Source organism: Camellia sinensis, chromosome 1, assembly GCF_055761805.1.
Source record: "Camellia sinensis isolate YWXY chromosome 1, ASM5576180v1, whole genome shotgun sequence".
Lineage (NCBI taxonomy): Eukaryota > Viridiplantae > Streptophyta > Magnoliopsida > Ericales > Theaceae > Camellia > Camellia sinensis.
The window spans coordinates 37,966,623-37,989,210 of NC_138961.1; the positions used below are offsets into that span (position 1 = coordinate 37,966,623).

Genomic DNA, 22,588 nt, shown 5'->3' on the forward strand with positions numbered 1-22,588 from the left:
AGGTGCGAAACCTTCAGCGTATTGTCACCCGTCATAAATACCACCGTGGTCTGGCGAGACCTTAAACACGCATGGTCTGGCGAGACCTTAAACACGTACGGTCTAGGAGACCTTAAATCCTTGGAAGGTGTAAGTCCTTTAGTGTTCGCATTGTCGTGCACTTCGAAAGCCGCGTGTTGTCGCGCATTTCATGCAACATGCATCACTTGCATCATTTGCATTTCAAAAAAAAACAAAAAAAAACATGCATTGTCATGCATACATTTTGCATCCCGGTCTAGGAGACCTTAAATCCTCTGAAGGTGCAATTCCTTCGGTGTTTGTCGTGCCCGAACGACTTTTCGGTGGTCTGGTAAAGCCACCTGCCTGTGCTTGCGATGAGTTCCTAGAAGACCAACTAGGACGGTGGAAACTAGAGTTCGAACGGCTTATGCCTAGAACGCAAAGGTTCGGGAGTTCCGAGACTAAAGTCTGGTTTAAATACCCAGAGGTTTACCCTCGGCTTGAAATCTGTATGGAAGCCCCATAGGTTGAGACGGCATGTCTACGCCTCAGTTCTGGATACTGAACCAACCTAGTGTATCACCCTGTTGGTAAGATAGGGAAAGTTGCAATCATAGTCATTGCATCATAGTGCATTGTCATGCACTTGCATTGTAGTTTGCATGCATTCATTGCATCACCTTCCGCCTTTGGCTTACGCCTTTCCAGGTTGAGCTTGGTCTGGTATGTGTCCTTACATTTCATGTTAAAACACAGTTCTGTATGTGTATCGCGCCGATTCCACGTTGATATGTTGGTTGAGGGTTGCGGCACCTTTTCTGTGTTACACATGGCTCGTATGTATACATGCCTTTCCTAGGCAAGATTTGGTTTGGCTTGTATGCCATATCCATTGTATCCATTCCATTGCATATTTGTAAATATTGCATTGTAGATTGCATGCATTAATTGCATCACCTTCCGCCTTTGGCTTGCGCCTTTCCAGGTTGAGCTTGGTCTGGTATGTGCCCTTACTTTTCATGTTAAAACACAGTTCTGTATGTGTATCGCGCCGATTCCACGTTGATATGTTGGTTGAGGGTTGCGGCACCTTTTCTGTGTTACACATGGCTTGTATGTGTACATGCTTTTCCTAAACAAGATTTGGTTTGGCCCGCGTGCCATATTCATCCATTACATTGTAGTGTAATTTTTGCATCCGGCATTAGGATCGTAGTCTTTTCTCCAGCGGGATGTCTCCCCACTTATGTCAATTCCACCCAATACTTGTTCTTGCGTCTGTCTACAATACTCATAGTTCAGTTGACCGTTCTATGGTAGACAGACTTGTTACCTCCATCAATCTATTTGACATAGGTGTGGTTTCGAACCGTTCGTGATTGGATCACGATTCAAATGCTTTGCATATAGCTTGCATTGTTTCAAATACATTGCATCTTCATTTGCATTGTTTATACATTGTTTTGTATATATTGCATATCGTCTTGCATCCATTTTGCATTGTCATGCATGTTGCTAACCATATTGTACCTGTTAAGTTTGTTTTCTTTTCAGGCACGATATTGTATGTACGGTTCATTTGAAGCTGGTGCAACCAAACGAGCCGCACAGGTATTGTATCTCCCGAGTGAGACGTATTGAGAATTCCATAATTCTCTTACATCCTTTCTGCATTGTAGTGTAGTTTGGTATGCTAGCTTAAAATTGTCTCATGTTTGCTTCATTACAGCTTTCTTTGCATGATCATAAGTTATGCTCGGCTCTGTGCATTGTCTTGCATTTTGCCCCTGCCTCCGGGCGCATACCTTGTTCGTCTTGCATGTTTGTCTAAGTCTTCGGCCTTGTCAAAAATGGGTCGTCTCTGGGCTTTGACATTCACTCCCATCATTGTTATGACTTCCGAGTTCTGTCAAAGAGGGGCAACTGTAGACACCCCATTTTTGACCGTCCTCAAGACTTGGACGTCACCGTTTGAACACTCGGTGATTATCCATATTTGTGTTCGTTTGGAGTTCCCGGAGGTCTCGGCTCGCGCGCCCCGCCTCAGGATCCCCGAACTCGACCGTTTAGTGTCTGGTTTTGCACCAAACACTTGCATCTTGCCTTTGAGAGGCAGGTTGGGGCTTGTAGACCATCCCCACCCGTCACCGGCAGTGGCTAGATGCCACCGGCTGGTTTTTGCTACCACCGGCAATTTAGTTTGCCGGTCGGCACTATTTGTTGCCGGTTAGCACTTTTTTGTGCCGGTCGGCACTTTGTTTGGCCAAGATGGCATTTTTTGCCGGCCGATTGCTGTTCATCTGCTTTTGTAGATATTTTAGGACAGCTGTATTGATTTTGCTCCCCTCCATACACGTGTATGGAGGGATCTCCCTCTTGCAAAGCTTGTCTTGTAAGCTTTACAAGAGGCATATAGAGAGGAACTCTCTCTAAGGCAAGAAGGAGAGGCTTTAGACATTTTAGAGAGAGGAAAATACAGAGGAGAGCTCTGGTTTTCTAGGGTTAGGGTTAGATACACTCACCTATCTCTCTTTCCCTCTCATTTTGCATACTAGGTGTTTTGTGTCTCACTATTGCACACAAACACCTAGTGTTTCACCTTCCTCTTGGAGCTGAGGTTCTAAAGAGTGTGTTTTGAAGTTTTGGTGTCGGATTCAAGCTCAAGGAGGCCATTGGAGCACCATTTGTGAAGAGGACTACAAGGGTGAGAAACTAGTCCCTTTTTCTCCCATTTTTGCATTGATTTTCTACTAGTCTTAGAGCTGTTTTTGTGATTATTGTATAACATAAAAAAGTTCTATTTTTAAGCCCTCCTTATTGTTTATTAAGAGTGTTTTGTTGTTTGAGGGTTGTTGACCACCCTTAGGCCTCAAAAGGCCTCATTTTGAGCCATTTTGTGCTAGCTCCGGGATTTTGGTGTTGAGGTCTCTTCACCACTGAAATCTTGAGGGATTTCAGTGGTGAAGATGATGCTTTGAAGTCCCAAGAAGGAGAGGGCCACCCCCTCTCCTTGTTGTCCTTGAAAAGGGCATATCTTGGCCTCTTAAGGAAGCCTATGCTTGAGTGTGTGTTGAGCATGTTTGGTTTGTTTTTCATGCTTATATATCCATGGTATAACATGATTTCAAGTTGGTTTTGGAACTTCATGCATGTTTAGCATAGTTGCCATGTAATGCCTTGTTTATGCCTTAACATGTTCTAGGTTGTTAGCCTTTGTTGGAGCATGTTTTAGGCTTAGTCTTGTGAAGATTATGTGCTTATTTTGCCATGTTCTAGGTCTGTCCATAAGTATTTGGGTTGATTTTAGCATGCATTATATAGCTCTTTTGTATTTGGGCTTGTTGGCCTTGAGTATGTGCATGTGTAGCATGCCATCTTTGCATTGTTTTGATGATTTGGAATCATCCTACATGCTATTTCAGTCCCATTTCCATGCTTGTTGGATTGCCTTGCATGTCTCTTTAATGCTTTGAAAGCATGTGTTGCAATGCTCCATGTTTTGGCCATGGTGTATGCCTTTGTATTTGGGCCACTTAGATGCCATCTAAGGAGTCCTTTGGCCTTGTTTTAACATGCTAAAAATCTGTTTTTAGTTGTTTAATGCATGCCATGTTTGGTCATGATAAGTGTAGTTCAATGCATTATTGATTTGCCTTGAACACTTGGACTACTCTTTGCATGTTTTGGCTTGATTTATAACTTGATTTGGCATCATTTTATAACATGATTTTAGGGCTCATGTTGCATGCTAATTAGTCCATGATCCCTCCTTTCAAGTGTGCTTGAATGTTGTTTGATTCATGCTTAAGTGTTGGTCCTTATGTGCATGTGTGTGTGCATGCCATTTAGCTCTCACTCTTTAGCACTTTTGGCTACTGTTTTAGGCCTATTTTAGAGTTGCCTAATTCATGTTTAAGTCCATCTTTGCACTCATTTGTATTGCCATATGCATGCTTGTATGCTTGCATAAGTGTTTTGCCATGCCATGTTGCATCCTTAGCTTGTATGCCTAGGTTGCATTGCATCTTGCATGCATGCCTTGTTCCTTGAATTGGTGATAGGAATTGGGCCTAATTTGTTTGATTGGTTTGCATGCATTTGAAACCAAAGTTGCATGCTTGGTTCCTTGGGCCATCATGCATGGAAATGCGTGATTGGTGGCCCGAGAACCGAGGCACATGTCCCTTTGAGTCATTACAATGATAAGAGACATGTTTGGTGCATACATGCCTTGAATTGTGCTGTCATGCCCTGGTTTTGCCCTCTGTTGCTGTGAGTTGCAGGTTCTGCAGGAATACTCTGCCGACCGGCAGTGTAATGTGCCGACCGGCACAATTTTCTCTGCCGACAGACCCTATTTTGTGCCGATGGCCATACTACACTGCCGGTGGAAGTTTCATCTAGCCGGTGGTGATCCCCTCTGTCCAAGGATGTAGTCCTGAGGTTTTGACAACCTCCAGAGGAGGAAAGGGAGGAAAACAGAGGCGGCTTGCGCATGGTGGCACGCTTCCCGAGGCATTTTCCTGCTTTAATTAATTAGTTAATTTGTTAATTAATTAATTTGTAATATTTAATTAGCTTGCGTAGTTAATTAATTTGTAATATTTATTTGGTCCCTCCGAGCGAGGGCAAATCTGTAATAAGCGTGTGTGGGTGGTGTGAATGTCTTCCAATCCCCATTTCTTTCCTCCCTTTTATTTACCTGCTTATGATGGTAGATTAGGGCACATTTATTTTAGCATACCTTATGCTATGCATGCGTGCATTCATGCATTTGTTGACATGCATTAGGCTCGGAACATCATGCTAACTGCATCAGTACTTCAATTCCAAATTGAATATGTGATAATTGTGCATTTTCACATGACATGTCTAGGATTAGCCGAGCCTATCTTAGCGACATTTTGTATGCGATGCATTAGGCACTTCACATGGACTTGGATCATGCATGTTTGCTAACAAGTTCTTTGTTTTGGCACGGAGTACTATGTAAGTATTTCCGCTTTAGCATATCGCATGAGTGTGAATGTTACCATAACAACATGCTTAACATGTGGCTAGATGCTTATGTGTTAAACTGTTTTGAATGCCTGTGGGTGAAGGTTGGATTGTTTGAGTTGGAAAGACTCATTGAAATCCGCATTTTAGCCTACTTGCGAGTAGCAAATTCCAAAGCATTTTCGAAATGAACGGATATGCAATGTTTCTTTCCAAATTAGGCAATCTAGTCTATACTTGTTTGCTGTGCGCATAACATAGTAATTCTAGGCTAATAATTGGAATAAGAACACATAAAGTTTTTAAAAACGGATATCACGGTTAGTAGAGGCCGGTCTTCGGACCGGGCGAAAGGGGGTGCTCATAGCTGACCTTCCCCGATCGTACCCAAGCTCCCGAGCCGAGACAACTCTGGTGATGACGGACACGTGGCCTTCGGCACCGAGTCAGGGTTTCCTAAATTCTCCCATTTAAAAATATTTAGGTGGCGACTCTGTATCTGGCAAAGCAGTCCATGTTTGGCACTACTTTTTCAACAAAATCTGTTTTCTCAAACGATTTGCCAGATTTGGACTCTTTGGTTCAGATTAAGAACCGTGACACAAATCGAGTCCGAACTGTAGCACGAGCTCCAACGAGGGCGCTGTTACACTCGCTTGCTAGAGACTTAAGTGTAATGTTATGTACTTATGTGATAACATGTTTATGTGGCTATATGGGTATGAGATTTCTAGGATATTGATTGGATCCTTGGATTTCTGGGAGTCCTGTAGGAAAAGCACTTGATCAATGCTGTTTCTAATCGGAACTCTAGCAACGCCTCGGGACTGTCATTATCCGGAAATGAAATTCGTAAGTGCTTATGTTATTATGTGCTTACATGGAATGAATTACTGTTGTCCAATGCATTAGGACGCGAGTGAAATAGCTTCGGCACATTTGTGAATGTGCTAATGTTCTTCGTTACCTTTATTAGGATGTCAGGATGAGGACGAGGTGGTAGGCGAGGTAGACCTAGGAGGCAGGAGGTGCCTATACCGGACGAAATTCCAGCGCAGCAGGATGGTGTTGGTTAGGCCAATGTGGCCGAGCCAGTAGGTCAGCAGGCTATGGGCGCCTTAGCCCGCGAGATGGCAGGAGCATTGAGGGAATCGATGGACATTCTCAGAGTTGAGAATCAAGTCCAAGCCCATGTTATTGAGGCAAGGCCTTCTTTTCTGAAGAGGGAGTTTTTTCGATCTAATCCAGATGAGTTACTGGGGGATCCGAAAGAGCCACTTAAGGCTGATGAGTGGCTTGAGCAGATGATGAAGACGTTTGAGATGCTTGGCATCGAAGACAGGGCTTTAAAGGTGTCCTTGGCGTCCTTCCAGCTGAAGGGAGACGCGGGTCAATGGTGGAAATTTGTTCGGGGCTGTATTGGAGGCACTTGGGAGGCTTTCGTGGATGCCTTTCAGGAGAAGTTTTTGTCTCCCGCTGTCAAGGTGAAGTTGAGGGATCAGTTCTATCTGCCTAAGCAGCTGAGTTCATCAGTGGCCGAGTTTGAGGCCACTTTTACCAGTTTATCCAGGTTTGCACCTGAGCTAGTGGCGTATGAGGAACGCCATTGTCTTAAGTTTGAGAAGAAGTTAAGGCATGGGCTCAAGACCAGAGTTGCGAGGTCCATGACCCGGGAGTATGGGCACCTTGTGGATGCTGCGGCCCATATGGAGATTATCATGCATGAGGAGGACGAGAGGATTAGGGGCTCCAAGAGGAGTCAGGATGGTCTGGGGGATGGTAGGAGGCAGAGGGGTTCTAACCCTCAGCAATCCCAGGCTGCTTTTGCGAGATCTACCTTTCCAGTGCCGAGTTCAGGCTTTGGAAGAGGTAGCCAGGGAGTTACTTGTTTCAAATGTGGTCAGCTAGGCCACAAGTCTCCAGCTTGCCCGCAGAAGGGAGGAGGGCAGAGAGCAGTTTCATCTTCGGCTCGACCTCAGAGCCAAAGTCAGGGCAGAGGCCAGCCGCTCTCTTGTTACCAGTGTGGTCAGACGGGGCACCTAAAAAGGTTTTGCCCCCAGTTGAGTGGCACATTTGATGCGTCTGGTTCGAGGCAGACGCAAAGTTTTCAGCCCGCACAGTTAGTTCAGGCCTTGAGGGCCAATCAGGGATCTTCATCGTCCCAGTCTGTGTAGTAGTCTTATGCTCCTAGGGCTGAGCAGGTAGACTAGAGACCTTCAGGGCGCGTGTATGCTATTACCGCACAGAATTTTGTACTGGCTTCATCTATGGTGAGAGGTACCTTTTTGTTTTGCAACTCGGTTGCCAATGTGTTGATTGATACAGGTGTATCCCATTCCTTTATATCTGCTGCATTTGCATCTGTTTTGGGGTTGGAGTTGGCGCAGTTAGCATCTCCTATTTGTGTTGTATCACCTGTGGGGGGTGAGTTGATTTTGAAACAAGGGTATCGGGGCTATGATATAGAGGTCGCCGACCGCCGACTTCCATTTTCTTTTGTAGTTATGGCTATGTCGGGTTTCGATGTGATTTTGGGTATGGACTGGTTATCGTCATACCGCGCTGTTATTAATTGCTACCGCCAGAAGGTCACTATATGTACCTTGAGCAGGGATTGTTTTCATTTCTTGGGGGATCAGGTTGGTAGTGTTTTGCCACCAGTGTATGATCCGCGAGAGCGGAGTAAGCTTAGTAGTCTTCTCGCTAGCCTTATGAGTAGTGAGTGTGATGAGATCCAGGTTGAGCTACCCAGAGTGGTTTGTGAGTACTCGGACGTTTTTCCCGAGGATCTTGTTAGTTTGCCACCCCATCGAGAGATCGAGTTCTTCATTGACTTAGTGCCTGGCACGACACCGATTTCCATTGCACCGTATCGTTTTGCCCCAGCCGAATTGAGTGAGTTGAAGATTCAGCTCCAAGAGTTGCTAGATAGGGGCTTTATTCTCCTAGTACTTCGCCGTGGGGAGCACCGACCCTCTTTGCTAAAAAGAAAGATGGGGCCTTGAGACTTTGTGTTGATTACCGGAAATTGAATCGGGCTGCGATTAAGAATAAGTACCCTATGCCTCGTATTGATGATTTGTTTGACCAATTAAAAGGGTCCCGTTGTTTCTCTAAGATAGACTTGAGATCGGGTTACCATCAGTTAAGGGTCAAGGAGGAAGATATCCCAAAGACGACATTTCGTACGCGGTATGGCCACTATGAGTTTCTGGTGATGCCTTTTGGGCTCACCAATGCACCGGCAGTGTTTATGGATTTGATGAACCGGATATTCAGGGAATTCTTAGATCGCTTTGTGGTCGTCTTCGTGGATGACATTCTGATTTATTCACCTTCGGAGGAGGAGCACGAGGGACACTTAAGAGTGGTGCGTGAGTTGCTTAGAGCCCAGAGGCTGTATGCCAAGTTTGGGAAGTGTGAGTTCTGGCTAAGAGAGGTCAAGTTCTTAGGCCATCTGGTCTGTGGGGAAGGGGTGTCTATTGATACATCCAAGATAGAGGCAGTGCAGGATTGGGCACAGCCTAAGAGTGTTTTTGAGATCCGTAATTTTCTGGGATTAGCTGGGTATTACTACCGATTTGTGAAGGATTTCTCCAGGCTAACTTCGCCGTTGACTAGATTAACGCGGAAAGGGGTTAAATTTGTATGAAGTGAGACTTGTGAAAAGTCATTCCAAGAGCTGAAAGTTAGACTTACCACCGCTCCAGTTTTGATTATTCTGGAGAGAGGTTTAAGTTATGCGGTTTATTGTGATGCCTCACGAGAGGGTTTGGGTTGTATGTTGATGCAAGAGGGGAAAGTGGTAGCCTATGGCTCGCGGCAGTTGAAAACACACGAGAGGAATTACCCTACGCATGACCTAGAGTTAGCAGCTGTAATTTTTGCCTTAAAAATTTGGTGGCATTATCTATATGGTGAGAGATTCGAGGTGTTCTCGGATCATAAGAGTCTGATGTATCTGTTTACACAGAAAGACTTGAACTTGAGGCAGAGGAGGTGGATGGAGTTTATTGAGGATTACGACTTTGAGTTGCATTACCATCCGGGGAAGACCAATGTTATGGCAGATGCCCTTAGCCGGAAATCCATTAGTGATGTAGCTTGTATAGCCATCCGAGAGTGAGAGATGTTGGGTGCCCTTGGTGAGTTTGATTTGCTTCTGGGTGAATTTGTTGAGGCTGCGGCCTTGTTTTCTATAGTTGCGGAGCCTACACTTGTGAGTCGAGTGTTAGAGACATAGAGAGGTGACCTTGAGGTAGAATCCCTCCGGGAAAAGATCTCCAGTGGGAAGGCTGAGAAGGGTTTGACTGTGTATCCCGACCTGAGTGTGAGATACCGAGACCGTCTGTTTGTGCCGGAGTCTTGCCGAGAGGGGGTACTCCGAGAATTTCACCATTCACACCTTGTGGTGCATCCGGGAGGCACTAAGATGTATCGTGATTTGGGTCGCCAGTTTCGGTGGCGGGGTATGAAAAGAGATGTGGCAATTTTTGTATCAAAGTGTCTTACTTGTCAGCAAGTGAAGGCCGAGCATCAAAGGCCAGCGGGTTTGTTACAACCCTTGCCTATTGCCGAGTGGAAGTGGGAGCATGTCATTATGGACTTCGTTGTAGGTCTTCCAAGGACTTAGCGGGGTAGTGATGCTATTTGGGTGGTTGTAGACCGGTTGACTAAGTCGGCGCACTTTATCCCTATACGCCTGAGAGATTCGGTAGATCATCTTGCCAACTTGTATATTCGGGACATAGTGAGGTTGCACAGGGTCCTAGTGTCGATCGTCTTAGATAGAGATCCACGTTTTACTGCTAGGTTGTTGCAGAGTTTGCAGAGTGCCTTGGACACTAGATTGACCTTTAGCACGGCTTATCATCCTCAGACTGACGGGCAGTCCGAGCGTACTATTCAGATCCCTGAGGATATGCTTCGAGGTTGTGTCCTTGACTTTAGTGGGTCGTACGAGAGGCACTTGCCCTTGGTGGAGTTTGCCTACAATAACAGTTTCCAGTCGAGTATCGATATGGCACCGTTCGAGGCCTTGTATGGCCGACCATGTAGGTCTCCAGTTTGTTGGGCCGAGGTGGGTGATGCACCTATGTTGGGCCCGGAGTTGGTTTGGGAGACGACGGAGAAAGTTGAGCTTATCCATAAGAGACTCGTTACAGCCCAGAGTCGCCAAAAGTGTTATGCTGACCGTAGGAGAAGGCCGTTGGTATTTGAGGTGGGTGATCATGTCTTTTTGAAAATATCACCTAGGCGGGGTTTGATGAGGTTGGGGAAAAGTGGGAAGCTGTCCCCTCGGTTTATTGGCCCTTTCGAGATCCTTGAGAGGATTGGCGAGGTTGCCTACCATTTAGCTTTGCCGTCGCAGTTGTCCTGAGTGCATGACGTGTTTCATGTTAGTATGCTTCGGAAGTACGAGCCGGATCCATCGCATGTATTGGATTGGACCGACTTAGATGTTTATGAGGATGCCTCATATGAGGAGAGACCAGTGCGGGTCTTAGATAGGCGGGAACAGGTCTTGCAAGGCAAGACGATACTTTTAGTAAAAGTTTTCTAGAAACATCACGGGGTTGAGGAAGCCACTTGGGAACGTGAGTTTGATGTCCATGACAAAAACCCGGACTTGTTTATTAATGTTTAACCATGTATTGGGAATTTTGTGGTATTGATAAACTTTAAGATTATTGAATATGTCTTAAGTTGTAAAACATTGTATATGTTTTCGTTTATGGAAATATTGTGAAGGTTGAGTATGCCTTGAGAATGGAAGTTTATTTTAACATTGTGTATGTTAAATATGTTGTAGAAATGCAAGTATGTTATTAATGTTGCATATGTTTTGGAATTGTGGATATTGATATTGAAACTTGTTGATAATTCATGTTGGAGATTATATTGTGAAATGCCTCTTGAATAGAGATGAAAGGACCGGTAATGGGTCAGGATGTGGAACGTTGAATTGTAATGTTGTTGATAATTGAAAATTTGCAATTTTGAAAACTTGTAGCCAATTTCGGGGATGAAATTCTTTAAGGGGGGGAGGTTATAGCGATCCCGGGTTTTCCCCTTTGTTGTACAGTATTCCGGACTTAGGTTCCGTGGTGTTGGTTGTTGTTTATATCTTGTTTCCGTCCTCCAATTCTTTTAATATGAGTTTTAGGATGTGTTGGGCAGGTTTGTTACAAGTTGGTTGTGTTTGGGAACAAATGGTTGCTGCCCAGATTTTGGTGTCTTCGCTCGAGCGAGGCTTTTGTCGCTCGAGCGAGCTCTGTGTTTTAGATCCTTCACTCTAGCTAGGGTTCCTTCGCTCGAGCGAGAGTTGAGTTTTGTGTCTGGTGGCTCGAGCGAGAAGTCTTGCGCTCGAGCTTGCGTTTGCATCTGGTTCTGGACCTGAGAGTTGTATTTCTTAGCTCAAGCGAGCTTTCCTTCGCTCGGGCGAGTGAGCTGTATGTTTTGGACGTCTTCGCTTGAGCGAGCTTTTCTTCGCTCGAGCGTGCTTCTGGGTTGCAGACCTGAAGCTTCAAATTGTTGGCTCAAGCGAGGCTTTGTGCGCTCGAGCGAGAATTCTTTGTGTGTGATCGCTCGAGCGACCACTCCTTCGCTCGAGCGAGCCTGGTGTATTTCAATTCGAAGCAGCTTCTTTTTCTTCACTTTTTCTCCATCTCTTTTGATTCAAACCCTAGATCCGGCTCCCTCTCTCTCTACACACACCTTCCCTCTAGGGTTTCATCTATTTCTAGAGTGTTTCTACCCTAATCCCTTTGTAAGAAAGATAGAGGGTGGCGTGGGCTTCACTTTAATCTGAAAAGTTGTAGATTTGGAGCACTTTGGGTTTTCATCATCTTCTCCATTTGGTCTCTTCATTTCGAGGTAGGGATAACCTACTCTAATCTATGAGTTTTGACTTAAATTTTAGTCATTTCGATTAGTTGGTGTTGTTGGGTAATTTTGGAAAAAGTTAGGGTTTGTTGTGTGATTTATAAAATGGGGTTTTCAAATGTTAAATCCCATATGTATGTGAGACCTTGGAAAATGGTATTATTTTTGTTAAATTGGTGAAATTGAACCTTAGGGTTGATATTGAGAAAGGGGGAAAAATGCCCTAATTATGTTATGATAAATTAATTTGTATAATTAATTTGCGGAAAATGTGAGATTATGAAATTGAGTTGAAATCCATGAAATTGAGGAATTATGGGATGGAATGGTGTAGTTGGATTAATTTATCACTCACCTATGAGAATATTGAGATTATATCTGTTTGATGCATTTATTATCTGTTTAAAAATAACTGCTTTGGGCTATCGGTGGAGGATAGTCTTGATTGTTGTAGACGTTGTATGTTGATTAGAGAAAATTGAAACTAATCGAACGTGTTATGTCATTGAATATGACGGTTGGAATAATACATCAAATATGTGTAATGATTGATTATTGTATATGATAAGTGTTTATATACATTGTATTGTATGGAAGGAGATAGGGGATGTACTCCACGGTTTGGGAGGAGATAGGGGATGGACTCCTAAACCGGATACTATTTGGGAGGAGATAGGGGATGGACTCCATTGATACAGCAAATATGTGTATCTATTGTGAAGTATGGAAGTGTTTTGATATGAGTTGTTATCTCATTTAAAAAGGAAGTGCTTTAATATGAGTCGTAGTCTCATTAAATTGTTGGCCAGGTTCTGAGCCATGTTATGAATTGAAAACTTGATAAGTAAAGGAAAGGGAAATGAAACATGGACTTTTGTCATGGAACTGAATTGGGTTACAAGTGGTTTTATAAGTGTTAGCCATCTATCGAATGCTAATGTTTTAGTTATTCCTTATACTTGGTTTAGTATATCTCTACTGGGCACTGACTCACCCTATATGGGACATCATTTTCAGGCTCAGGTGACATGCCACCTCCAAGGACAAAGCTTGGAAAGTCTTGGGAGTTGAGGACTCTTTTGTTGTTTACTTTTTGTGTATTACATGTAAATTCAAGCCGAGGGCTTAATGTGTATAAGTTAGTACTCTCATTTTTTGTTACCAAGTGTTGGCTTGGAAAGTTGTAAGCCCATAGGGCATTTTCTTTTATTGCCAACATGTAATACTTTTGTAATGAATACTCTGATAAATAGGAAAAATGCTTTATTCTCTTATGTCTATGCATGTCAAAAATGTGGGTTTTTATGTATTATTTTGAGGGCGTTACAATTATATTATAAATAAGAATATATATATATATATATATATATATATATATATATATATATATATATATGTATTTAAAATTTTAACACGTAGAAAGAATTGCATCAAGCACAAAAATAAATTTTGAGTTTATAAAAAAACACATAAATAAATTTATATCATGCACATGAGAGAATTACACTATTATAAAAATGTACTAAATTTTTTACAATTTCCCCATTATTGATTGTTTGCAAGATTGACAAAGGCCTCATTCACTATATAAATCAACTTTATTACAGAGTTAAAAATAAATAAAGACAACTCGAAGCCTATATATTTTAATTTTAAGGATTATTTGAGAAGTGTTAAAAAATATACTAATATTGTAGAGACCCTAATTTTTGGTAGTTACACTTGAAACCCTAAGCCTTAGGTTAATTGCATTTTAGTCCCAAATTTCATTAAATTTTACAAAATGGTCCAATAAAGAATAAATTTTCTATATTTTATTTTGTATTATAGTTAAATCCCAGAACACCACTTTATAATTGGATATATCCTAAAACTTGGTTTTTATTTATATACCTCCTAGTTTATAATTTAATTTATACATTTTATTTTTATTTCTATTTTTGTTTTTGTTGTGCTTTCATTAATTATTTATTTGAATATTTATTATTTATTTGAATAGAATATTATTGTTTATTTGAATATGTACATAGGTGTGATAAATAATATTTTGGTAGAAAATTGATTGAAAAACAAAATAAAAAAAAAATCTAGATATTTAGGCCTTCCTTAGTCATTAAGTTAGGACCCAAGCTTATTTCCTATAAATTGAGAGCCTTGTCTCAATTCCACACATACACACATATCAACAGCCAAGGAGAGGATGAGAGAAGGAGAGTGTGATTAGGGAGAAGTAGAGAAGAATAAAAAAAAGAAAAGGAAGAAAAAGGGTGCCTTCTTGAGTCAAGGTAAGAACACTTCTTCCCCTTGTCTTCTCCAATTCTTTCACCATTCCATCCTATTGTTAGATGCCCTCTTGTGTTGCATATTAATAGGGAATAGGGTTTTTGATGTATATAAGAGTGTGGGTTTGATTTAGTGACTTTGCCTTACAAATTTGTAAAATTAGGCACTGCTGTAACTTCTCTAATTTAAAAGAAATATCAAATTTATTTATTTCTTCAATCTGAATTTAATGTAGGCTATTTGGTGTGTTTAGAGCTTGTGGTAATTTTATTAGCCCCTAATTGTGTGTTTTTAGGGCTTGGATACTTTGTTTAAAAATCTGGTCCCGAGTCTCTGAAAAACAGTCCACTTCTTGGAATTTTATAAAATTCCAGAAAAATCATCTCAGGTTGGTTCTTTTATAAAAATTTATGATTTTGAGTCCTCTTTTCAATGGAATTTATTTGGGTGAAAATCATTGGGTAGATTGAGAGGAAAGCTAGTTTTCTCAACAGGTGACAAATCTGGACAGGTTTTCGAATATAGCTTGTAGATAAATTTCTGGAGGTGCTATGCACATTCTGTGAATTGGAATTGAAACTAGACAGGTTAATTATTATTTCTGTGCAATGTCAGTCCCTAATTTGATCTAGAAGTATTTTTCCCAAAGCACTCTTGTTAGCCCTGCAGAACCGAACAGTGCTGGAAATGGTGTTTTGTTGTGTTGTTTGTCTCTAAGTATTTTAAAGCATGCCTCATGTTATTTGCTTGCCTTACCATACCTATGTATGATTATCATGGGCTATATTTCATTTCTTATGTTTGTCTCATGCTCTTTTATATTACCAAATTACCGAATGTGACTAACTTGCTTGGCAATAGATCTAATAAATGGGAAATGGAAAGGAGTTGGTAATGGGTGATGTTCACTCCTATGCTTCAAAGTGATTTATGTAATATACATGTGAATGGGATTAAAATCAACTGAGTTAAGTCTTGCGCAAGTGGTCTAACCAAGGCCCTAGGTTGACACGAAAGTATTTAGACTCTATGCGGTGGTTTTCAGGGTGTAAGCGAGCCCTTTGGTATGGTATGTGCAGGGTGTAAGCGAGCCCCAGACACGATTTGGTATGGTATGTGCAGGGTGTAAGCGAGCCCTAGGCACGATTTGGGTGTAAGCGAGCCCACTTGTTTGGCCGTCCCTTTTGAGGTCCATCAATGTCATTGACCGGTAAATAGCCGACAGGTGGGCATAGATGGTAAGGTCTGCAAAGCAGTAAAAGGGGGAGTTCTGAATAGTCCGGTGTTCAATCCTTGTGGTTGGGTAGAAGGATCTCTTTGGGGGATCCTACTCGTCTAGTCTAACTACTAATTCATAGAACCTTGTTGTAATATTGTAAGTTATGTTACCTAATTTGTTCTGTGTATGGTTGATTGGTTGATAGAAGATATGGGGGTGTGTGTGTTTTTACTGGGCATTCCAAGCTCATAGCGTGTCATGCCAGGTGATGAAGCAGTTTACAATGGTGAAGGTTATTTTGAAGGCAAATAAGATGAAGTGTTGGAGTTGTGGTTCATTTGAAGACTTAGACTAGTTGTTTTTTTTTTTTTCCTTTTGACTTTGGTTTGGCAATGTTTTGGTAATTCTGTAATGGAACATAAACGAATTACCTGTGATATTAACTTTGGTTATATATGTATATTTAGATGTTTTGGTTATCTATCTTACTTGTGTTGTATTATTGTACGTATTTAACGGCCTGAAAGTTGGGGCTTTACAAATATAACTGCCGAACAACCCCTTAAAGACAACTCAATAATGCATGTGCAGATGGCAACGACATTGACAAGAATGACTCCCCGACAAACATAGACTTGAAGGCCCACTAGTTTTGTTGTTTCTGTACCATGTCACATGGAGAGCCTGTAAATTATATCATATATATATATATATATATGAAGCGCTTAAATTTATTATTTTTTTATTATATTATTTTATTTTAAATAATTTATTAATGGTGACTTATATATTGAGGTATTTTTTTTTTTGTAATTATAAAAATATTCTTGGTCAATTATGAAACAAATTTTTTCATAATTACGTAAATATTCTTAGTCAATTATGAAATATAAATCTTTTATTTTTGAACAAATTACAAATACAATCATAAGATTCGTTTAAAATATGATTCGATCCTATAATACTAGAAATTCCAACTATCGTTTATTATAAATTTTAATTTAATACAATACCCAGCAATTTTTTTTATTCTCCTATGCAATAATAAATTATCAAAATTGTGTATTAAAAAATATTTCTCATATCATTAAAAATTCTTGATACATATCATACCACATAATTCTATCATATATCTAATGATTATTCTATTCAATTTCATAGAACAATATTTTAATTTTTAAAAAATTATCAAAATACAAAATTTAAGCATATTGTAATAATAGCTCGTGTGTGGCATGCTTAATTTTTTCTAAAAAAGTCATATCAATATGTTTGTTTTCGTTTACATATAAAATTCTACACAAATTCAATTTCAATTATAATAACTAATTTTAAATGTACTCTATTTGAGAAATATTTATTTTCCATATATTTTTCATCATGTATTTAGTTTTTTCATTGTGAGATTTCCTTTATATAGTTGATATTTTAATTTAATTATTATGATATTTGAAAAAAAAAAACTTATGTCAATATACAAATAAATAAATAAATATGACAAAATGTGCTTAATTATATATTTCGTATGGATCAAATTAATTTTCTTTTATATTTTATATTTTTTTTTATCTTATTTTGATGTCTTCATATTAATTTATAGGAAAAATTACTCATAAATCCCATTTAGGGAATGTTAGTCCATTTAGTCCTACATGTTTTTTTATAAACCAAATAGTCATTTTTATTTGTAATATGTATTAGATTTAGTAATATATGAGTTTACTTGTTTGTCCCTTATTGTGATTATGTTTTTGATGCTTTTTTGTATAGCGATCCCGGTCTTCCCTCCGTTGTTTAGTGTATTCCGGACTCGGTTCCGTGAATGATTGTTGTTGTCAGTGTCGCATTTCCGTCCTTTAATTCTTTGTATTTGAGTTTTGGGATGTGTTGGGCAGGTTTGAAACAAGTTGGTTGTGTTAGAAACAAATAGCTTACGCCCAGATTTTGGCCTCCCCGCTCGAGCGAGCCCTTTTGCAATTGCCTCTCCGCTCGAGCGGGCAATCTGACGCTCGAGCGGGATTCTTCAGCCTTCAGTATTTTTTTTTTCGCAGGTCTGCAGAATCTGGAAGTATGCTTTCGATGCTCGAGCATCCATTTTCACGCTCGAGTGAGAGTCTGTGTCTGACGCTCGAGCAGGGCGTTCCACGCTCGAGCAGACTGTGTGTACTTCAGTCCGAGAACAAACCATTTTGAATCACTTTTTTGACTCTCTCTCTCTCTAAAGCATTCCAAAACCCTAGGTTAAGAGCTTCTCACTCTAGAATACTCTCCCTCTCTCTCTACATTTTGATCTTGATTTAGTGAGACCCAATCCTTGTGCCTTTATTAAAGTGTTGGAGCTTCTCAAGACCTCCATTTCTATCCGAATAGAAGTTGATTTCGCCACCTTTGGAGTCACCACTTGCTTGGTTCATCTTCTCCTTTGAGCTCCAAAATTTGAGGTAGGGTTAACCTACTCCTTTCCATTAGTTTTAACATAAATGTTATGTATTTTGTATAGATGGTGTTGTTTGGGAGTTTTGGAAAGGTTAGGGTTTGAAATTGAAATTTATAAAAGAGGGGTTTTCTATTTTTGGGGTTCCAAGTGTATGAGTGGTCCCTAAAATGATGTTATTGTGTATGATTAATGAAGTTTGGCCTTGGGTGCAATATTTGAGAAAATGGGGAAGTAGCTCTAATTTAATGTGATTAATTAATTTGTATAATTAATTTGGGAGATATGGAAATGTGAAATTGAGTTGAAAATCATGAAATGGGAAGTTATGAGATTGAATAGTGGAGTTGGATTGATTAATCACTCACCTTTGAAATTATAGATAATTTATCTGTTTAATAATTTATTATCTGTTTAGAAATAATTGTTTTGGGCTATCGGTGAAGGATAGTCTTAATGATTAACAGCCTGTAACGCCATCGACAATTAACAGCCTGTAACGCCCTCAAAATAATACATATAAACCAATCATTCAAGACATCCATAGACATAAAAGAATAAAACATATTTCCATTCATCAGAGTGTTTAGTTCAAAAGTATTACATGTTAACAACAAAAGTAAATGTCCTACGGGCTTACAACTTTCCAAGCCAACACTTGGTTACAAAAATATTGAGAGTTTTAAATCTAAACACATTAAGCCCTTGGCTTGAATTTACAAGTAACGACAAAAATAACAAAACAACCAAAAGAGTCTTCAACTTCCAAAACCTTCCAAGCTAAGGCCTTGGAGGCGGCATATCACCTGTACCTGAAAGTATGTCCCATATAAGGTGAGCCAACGCCCAGTAGAGATATGCTAAACATAATATGAACGATAACTAAAATATTAGCTTTTGATAAATGTTTAACTCATATAAACAGACGCACATCTCTTTCATAACCAATCCATATTCACAGATATTTATAAGTATATCAATCCTTTTTTCGTTTCATTATCCAAACCAATTCATAGCTATGGTTCTCTGTTCATCCAGACAGTTTATAATGAGGCTACAACTCATGTTAACAATACTTCGATCATGATCAATTAAAATGAGCCTACAACTCATATCATTAACATTTCCATACTTCAATTCTAAATGAGGCTACAACTCATATTAATAATACTTCAACACTTCAATTCATCTACGTTATGCAAACGTAATCAAGATTTCGAGACTTTCACCCTGGACACTCCGGCCAACTTACTTATCAATGGAGTCCATCCCCTATCTCCTCCCAAACCGGTTTAGGAGTACATCCCCTATCTCCTCCAAAACAATAAACATATGCAATGTATTTAAACTCTTATCATATACAATGATCAAGTAAAGCACATATTCAATGTGTTGTTCCACCCGTCATATTCAATGACATACTCAACTGATTAGTTTTAATTTATCTAATTATCATGCAGTGTCTACAACAATCAAGACTATCCTTGTAGTGACTCGGATTTTAATTCACATTGGATTGATGCAAAGTGGTGCCCGTCACCTTAAAACTTGTATGGTTGTCAGACTCTTGATTTTGATGGGTTGGCAAATGAACTTTAAATATTATAATTGAGGACCCTTGGGTGATGTTTCGAACCTTGATTGATGCCTTAACAAGGTATTTAGGTAAGATTAGATAAAAAGCCCCAAGTTTGAGTTTGAGTTTTTGACCAGCCGTCACTCTTTCGCTCTTTTCTCCTTCCATACATTGAATTTGAATGTGAGGCTGGGACCATTGGAAAGCTTGTTTCTGGGGCTTCAATTTGAACACAAGAACGACCTAAAACGGGGTCCGAATGAGAGAGTTACACCTGTTTGAATTTCGAATTTCTGTGCTGGAAGCATGCTCGCTCGAGCGAATAACAGACATTATAAAGTAATATTTTGGCCCAAAAACTTCACTTCTTCATCCTCTCTTCTTCTCCTCTCCTCCATGTCCGAAAACCTAGCCTCCAAAACTTTGATTTCATCTATTCTTACCAACAATCCACCATGGATCTTGCATCAAGGTTAAAGAACAAGCAAGAATCAAGACTTCGACCGATTATTTTGGGGATTTCATTGAAGTTTGAAGATTAGTCTTCACCCATAGCTTCCAATCTTGAGGTAGGGGTCCTAGTTCTCCTTCAATGCTTATATTAATAGATAGATTTGTGGTATTTTGAGTATATAAATGCAAAATCTACATTTTGAGCATATAGTGTTGTATCATGGAAATTTGGGGATTTAGGGTTTGAAGAGTTGGGGTTCTATTGTTAGGTTTAGATTATGGATTATGAACCCTAGGTGTATAATCAATGGGAAAATTGGAATAAAAAGTAAAGGTTTAAGAAGTTTGAATTTTTCTTGAAATTCTTGATTTTTCTTGAAAACCCTAAGTTGATTCATGATGATAAATAATGGGTTTGCCCAAATTAAAAGTAGAATCATGAAATTGAGGTATTGAATTGTATATATACAAGTTTAATTGAATTTTGGAAGTGTTTGAAAATCATGTTAAAAATTAGCGATTTAACCTTATTTGTGGATATTGTAAATCATGCTATGATATGAAATGAAATTTGGGAAAAAAGATTAGTTAATGATATGGATAACATGAGCCTTGGGATGAAATGATGAAATGAAAATTTAAGAGTACACCTTGAATTATGTTGAATTATATTTAGTGGTGTTGAGTTAAAATATGTTGAATTGTGGTGATTATGTGGAATTGTATTGATTATGTTGAAGTGTGTTGATTATGTTGAATTGTGTAGACTATGTTGAATTGTGTTGAATTAAGTTGAGTTGTGTTGGATTGTATTGAGTTTTGGTTGATATAAGAAGGGAGTTTTGCCCTAATTGGATCAAAAATTCATTTTGTATAAATAATTGAAATTTTCATTATAAATGTGAAATCGGAGGATTATTAATGATAATGGTGGAGCTTGATATGCATTATCACTCCAACATGAGATTTTGAAAGGAATTTATTTATCGGTTTAGATATATTTGTTTTGGACTATCGGTGGAGGATAGCTATGATTGTTATAGAAATTGCATGTTGACTAGGCAAACCGGACTATTTATAAAATCATGCATATCATGGAGCATGCAATGGATTTTGAGGATTTAAACTGTATGTTTTGGAAAAATATTTTGGAAATTCTTGTGCTATGTTTATAGTGCACTTGTTTCATTCTGAAAATCATGTTTTAGATCACATGTATTGTGCTAGTTGAAAAGAGTAAATAATATGATAAGTCTGAGAAATGGTTGTCATTGAATATGACTGTGTGTTTTAATACATTGTATATGTATGATTATTTGGGAGGAGAAAGGAGATGTACTCCATGTGTGATTATGTGGTTAAATATATTGTATATGTATGTTTGTTTAGGAGGAGAAAGGGGATGGACTCCATTATAACTAAGTTGGTCGCAGTGTCTTGGGTGAAAGTTTCGAAATTTATACATGGGTGCCGATCCCGCAGACGAAATTTTCGTAAAATGGCAGTTGGAAGTGTTTATGTGTGTTGTGTATGATTGGAAAACCACTGAGTTGTAGCCTCAGTTTGGTTGTTGAAAGATAATGAAATTGACTCATGAATTGAGAAGAATAAATGAACTGAAAATGAACTAAAGGAAAAAGGATTAAGCATTGAAATTGGCATCACGTGGGTAAGTGGATTAGGGGCTAGTGATGATGAACTCAGTGGATTGCTTGTGACAAAAGGGAAGATTAGGAGTATTGTCTTGTAAGTAATTGGGAAATTGAATTAAAAAGGGGTTTGTGATTCTTGTGGCATGTTGAACTCTAATCCTTTGGATTTTGATGTTATGGAGTATGGTAATTGGAAATGGAAATGAAATGTGTAATATTAGAATGGAAATGAAATGTGGAATATTAAAATGGAAACGAAATGAGGGATAATTTGGAATTGAGTTGATAAATTTAAGATAATGTTCTTCCCTAAGTGTACCTGTTTTCAAAATGAATCTGTGGATTCCTAATGATGAGAGACTACATTTATGGCAGGGAGTTTTCTTAAAGGTCCAAGTGAAATTATAAGAAAATGTACTTTCCGTATAATGTTTTGAACTTACAAAATGTCATCTTACTATATGGTATCACCTTGCATGCATGATCATTTCTATCTATGTGTTAGTTATTGATTGAGAACTATGAGATTCCTACTGGGCATTAATGCTCACCCCGTTGTTGTTTTATCTTTTTACAGGACGGAAGTTTGGATTATTTGATTAAAGATTTATGGGGTTCTTGAGTCTTTTTGTATAACTTCATGGTAGATGTAAAGGAAGTGGATGTTGTATTTGTATTTATTTATTTGTAGCACTGTAGGAGACTGGCATGTATTTTTGTCATTGTAATATTCATTGAGAGAGAGAGAGAGAACATGTATCATTGTATTTCTATTACTCAAGTGTAATAGATATTTGTATATGTATAAAAAAAATTAGACCTAAATTACAGGCTTTGGCAATATTTCAGTGTAACGCCCTCAAAATAAACCCATATCATCATACATTCACGATAAAGAAAAAGGATTTCATATTACAATCATCAGAGTATTCTTACAAAAGGTATTACATGTTGACAACAAAAGTAAATACCTTATAGGCTTACAACTTTCCAAGTTAACACTTGGTTATAAAAGGGGAGTACTAACTCTACACAAAGTAAGCCTTTGGCTTGGTATACATGTAATGCAACAAAAACAACAAAAA

General features: G+C 39.2%; 1 long non-coding RNA gene across 1 annotated transcript; it reads left to right on the plus strand.

Moving 5' to 3' along the window:
• The first annotated feature begins 13,882 nt into the window (after positions 1-13,882).
• Positions 13,883-22,344, plus strand: LOC114302368 (uncharacterized). The gene is made up of 2 exons (XR_014365878.1): positions 13,883-14,171; positions 22,081-22,344. It is a non-coding gene; the product is annotated as an uncharacterized LOC114302368 (long non-coding RNA).
• The last annotated feature ends 244 nt before the right edge of the window (positions 22,345-22,588 follow it).